We start from the raw sequence: 4881 nt of genomic DNA on the forward strand, positions 1-4881 counted from the left end.
GCTCTAGTCTCCTGTGATGACAGAAATACCTAGTTATATATCTCTTTTAAACAGTTTTCTCCCTCTGTTTCAGTGCAGTATACATTATTGAACCCATCTTACTCAGTCTGAAATAATAGGTCTTTGAAAACTCTATGTACAATAAAGCACACTTAGTATAGACAAACAGATATGGCAACTGAGGCTGAGCCCTCAAATATGGAAACACAAAGGAGAAGGAACCATTGTAAGGAGACATTAGTGATTGGAACATGGATTGTGAGAAGCATGAATGTAGGAAAAATGGACATTGTTAAGAAAGAAAGACATGGAACACATAAATATTAATATACCAGGTATTGGTGAAATGAGACGGATTGGTATGGAATATTTTGAGTCAGAGAATTATATAATCTACCATGCAAGGAATGAAAAGGTGAGGAAAAAATAGGGTCACTTTCATAATTAAAAAAGACATTTCTAGATCCATCTTGAAATACAGTGTTGTGACAGGATAATATCCATACATATACAAGGAAGTCCAGCAAATACCACTATAATTCAAATATATTTACCAACAACAACCAGAGCCAAAAAGGAGGAAATAGATTTCTACCAACTTTTACAGTTTGAAATAAAGATGCATTAATAATAATGGGTGACTGGAATGCAAAAGTTGAGAATAGGGAAGAAAGATCAGTAGTCAGAAAACATGAACTTGGTGACAGATGAGGCTGGAGATATAATTCTGTACAACCAATGATTTACTCAGTGCAAATACCTTTGATAAGAAACATATTATATGCATGGATTTCACCGGATGGTATGTACAATAATGGGATAGCTTACATCTGTGGAAAGAATTGCTGGAGAAGTGCAATGTCAACTGTGAATACCTGGCCAAGTGCTGACTGTGGAACAGACCATCAATTACTCATAGGCAATTTTAAGCTAAAGCTAAAGAAGATTAAACCATTTCCACAGAAACCAAAATTTGACCTTGAATCTATTCCACCTGAATTTCAAAACCAACTCAGGAACAGATTTGAGCCTTGGAACACTAATGAGTGAAGACCAGATGAGCTGCAGGATGATATCAAGAATATTAAAAAGACAGAGGAGGAAGAAAAGACCAAGATGGATGTCAGAAGACTCCGAATATGGCACTAGAGCACCGAGAAGTCAAGGCAAGGGAAGAAAGCCAGAAGTTAAGGAGCTCAACAGAAGATTTCAAAGGGTAGCACAAGAAGACAAAGCTAAGTATTATAATGAAATGTGCAAAGAGCTGGAGTCAGAAAATCAAGAACCAAGCTCACTTTGCATTTCTTAAGCTGAAGGAACTGAAGAACAAATTCAAGCCTTGAGTTGCAATACTTAAGGATGTTTTGGGCAGAATATCAAATGATCCAGGAAGCATTAAAAGAAAATGGAAGGAGAATACAGAGTCACTGTACCAAAAAGAATTGGCTGACACAGAAGAATTTAAAGAGATAATGCATGACCAAGAGGCAATGGTGATGAAGGAGAAAAATCCAAGCTGCTCTGAAGAATTGGTTAAAAAAACCCCAAGGCTCTAGGAATCGGTAACATACCAACTGACATATTTCAACAAACAGATGCTGTCTTGGAGGTGCTTACCAAGGTGTGCCAAGAAATCTGGAGGACAACCACTTGGCTAATTGACTGGAAAAGATCTATATTTGTCCTCATTCCAAATAAAGGTGACCCAACAGAGTATGGAAATTATTGAACAGTATCATTATTATCACATACTAGCAAGATCCTGCTGAAAATGGCCCAAATATGACTGGAACTACCATATGTGCAGGTTGGGTTTAGAATAGGACGTGGCTGGCACTAGAGATATTGTGGGCAATGTTAGATGGATCCGGCCGAAAGTAGAGAGTAACAGAGGAATGTCTATCTGTGTTTCATCGACTATACAAAGGCATTTGATTGTGTGGATCGCAACAAACTGTGGTTGATTTTGAGAAGAATGGGAATCCCAGAACACTTAATTATACTTATGCAAAACCTATACTTGGATCAGGACTCAGTCATCATAACAGAGCAAGGAATCACTGCTCTGGTTCAAAATGGTTCAAGATCAGGAAAGATGTATTGCAGGGATACATCCTGTCTTCATACCTTTTCAATCTATATGCAGAACAGGTCATCCAAGAGACTGGACTTTATGAGGAGTGATGTGACATCAGCATTGAAGGAAGACTCATCAACAACCTGTGTTATGCAGATAACACAACCTTGCTTGCTGACACTGAGGAAGATTTGAAACATTTGCTGCAGAAGGTCAAGGACTGCAGTCTTTAATATGGATTGAAGCACACTTTAAAAAACCAAAGATTCTTAACACTGGGACAATTGGCAGTATCATGATAGATAGAGAAGAGATTGAGATTGTTAACAATTTCAGCTTGCTTGGTCCCACAATCAACACTTTTAGCACCAGCAGTCTGGAAATCAAAAGACTAATTGCACTGGGAAAATCTGCTGTCAGGAACTTCTGTATAGTTCTGAAGAGCAACAATGTCAGTCTATAGACAAAGGTGTGCCTAGTGTAGGCTCTGTTCTTTGCAATTACTTACTTTGCATCAGGAAGCTGCTTAATGACTAAGGATAGACAAAGAATTGATGCCTTGGAGTTGTGGTGCTGGAGAAGAGTATTGAATATACTGTGGACTACTAGGAGAACAAACAGGTTTGTCCTGGGTAGGGTGAAATTAGGCTGCTCCTTGGAAGCAAGGATTCTCAAGCTCCATCTGGCATCCTTGGGCATGTTTCAAGGAGGTACCAGTCCTTGGAGAGGGACATCAATCTTGGAAGTGTAGAGGGACAGTTCAAAAGAAGAAGACTCTGGATAAGATGGATTGACTCAGTGACTGGGGCAGTGGGTTTAGGAAAGTCAAAGACAATGAGGTTGGCTCAAGCAGGGTTCAGAGCTGTTATACATCGGGGTGCTCAGTTGCAAGCAACTCTGTGAAACATAACAATAACAACCCAATTTTACATCAATACTTATTTCCTATAGTCACGCTGTTATGCCTTCCTTTTGAGGATTACTCATTCAACAAATTGAATACTTAATATGTTCCAAGCACTATACTATAGTTATTGTTCTTAGGCACTACCTATCAGGTTGAATATAACTTATATTGACCCTATGAACACCATATCAAAACCTTGAACTGTCCTGCACCACCCAAATAATCTATCCTTTGTTTAAGCTCATTGTTGTAGTCAATTCATTATGTCAATTCATCTCATTGAAAATTTTCCTTTCTTTGACTGATCCTTTAATTTTCCCAGTATTAGGCCTTTTTCCAAGGACTAGCCCCTCCTGACAATACTCCCCAAATATGTGAGATAATGTTTCACCATCCTTGTCTTTAAGGATTATTTTAATTTCACTTTCCTCAAGGCAGATTTGTTTATTTAATACTCTTTGTCAACAGCACAATGCAAAACCAACACTTTTTCTTCAGTCTTCCTTGTTCCTTGTTCAACTTTCAAATGTATAGGAAGCAATTGAAAATAACATGGCTTGGGGCAGGCATACTTTACTCTTTAAATTTAGACTCTGAAGCCTTAGTTTTTAGACTAATTCTATGATAGAGAACAAAATAAAGGTTGTTTTCTTATTTGTGGGTTGTAAGGTTGATAGCGAGATAGATAATGTGAAAGGAAGTTAAAAAATATAGTATGTAAAATTGGTAATAAATGTTATGAAGAAAATTAAAGCTGGAAAGAAAGATAAGAGAATCTTGGGAAGCATTCATTAAAAATAATACCTGCTCAGGATATACTATTACATGGGAAATGGCAATATTGAAAACTGCAAAGCTAATTTTTATGTTATGATATAGTGAATATAAACACAAAGAAAAGAGAATACAAACGAAATGAATCCAAATTATAAAAAGGATTATAATTTTGAAGAAAGGAATTATGAAAAAATTTTTAAAATGGATTTTTTTAACATTGTCTTTTCAATATTTTTTCCTATACAAAATACCTAAACTTACTACCAAGGAGTCCATTCTAATTCATAGTGACCCTCCATTGAATTCCTGAGGCTGCAAATCTTAAGGACAGGAGATTGACTCATCTTTCTTGCACAACAGAGCTGCAGTTTGAACTTCCAGTATTTAGGTTAGTTTGGGTACATTCTGACACATGGTAGCTCTCCAACAAGTTTCCAAGCCTGTAAATCTGTATGAGAGAAAATGGTTCATCTTTCTCTTGAAGATCAGCTATTGGATTTGATACTTTTAACTTTGATTTAGCAGCCCATTATAGAACATGTTATGCCACCAATACATGTACTAATTATATATAGCTATTTTTGAAGAGTCTATTTGATAGCAGTGTGTGAATATGCAATTAACTGTATCAGAAACAATACAAAAGAATTAAGATCTAATTCTAGAAATTTGTTCTTCCTATCCATTGTATTTCCAAATACTTAGACCAAGAGGCAGTCGTTAGAACAGAGCAAGGAAACACTGCATGGTTCAAAATTGGGAAGGACATATGCCAGGGATGTGTCCTGTCTCCATACATTTTCAACCTGTGTGCAGAACAGATTATCTGGGAGGCTGGGCTCTATGAAGAGGAATGTGGGGTCAAGATTGGTGGAAGATCTAACAACAATCTGCACTATGCAGATGACACAACCCTGCTTGCTGAAAGTGAGGAGGACCTGAAGCGCTTGCTGCAGAGGGTCAAGGACTATAGCCTCCAATATGGCTTGAGGGTCAATGTCAAGAAGACAAAGATTCTCACGACTGGGCCAATTGGCAGCATCAGGATGGATGGTGAAGAGATTGAGATTGTTCACAGCTTTAGTTTGCTTGGCTCCACAGTCAACACTCTTGGCACCAG

Source organism: Elephantulus edwardii, unplaced genomic scaffold, assembly GCF_000299155.1.
Source record: "Elephantulus edwardii isolate Elephantulus edwardi_28Jun2011 unplaced genomic scaffold, EleEdw1.0 scaffold00005, whole genome shotgun sequence".
NCBI lineage: Eukaryota > Metazoa > Chordata > Mammalia > Macroscelidea > Macroscelididae > Elephantulus > Elephantulus edwardii.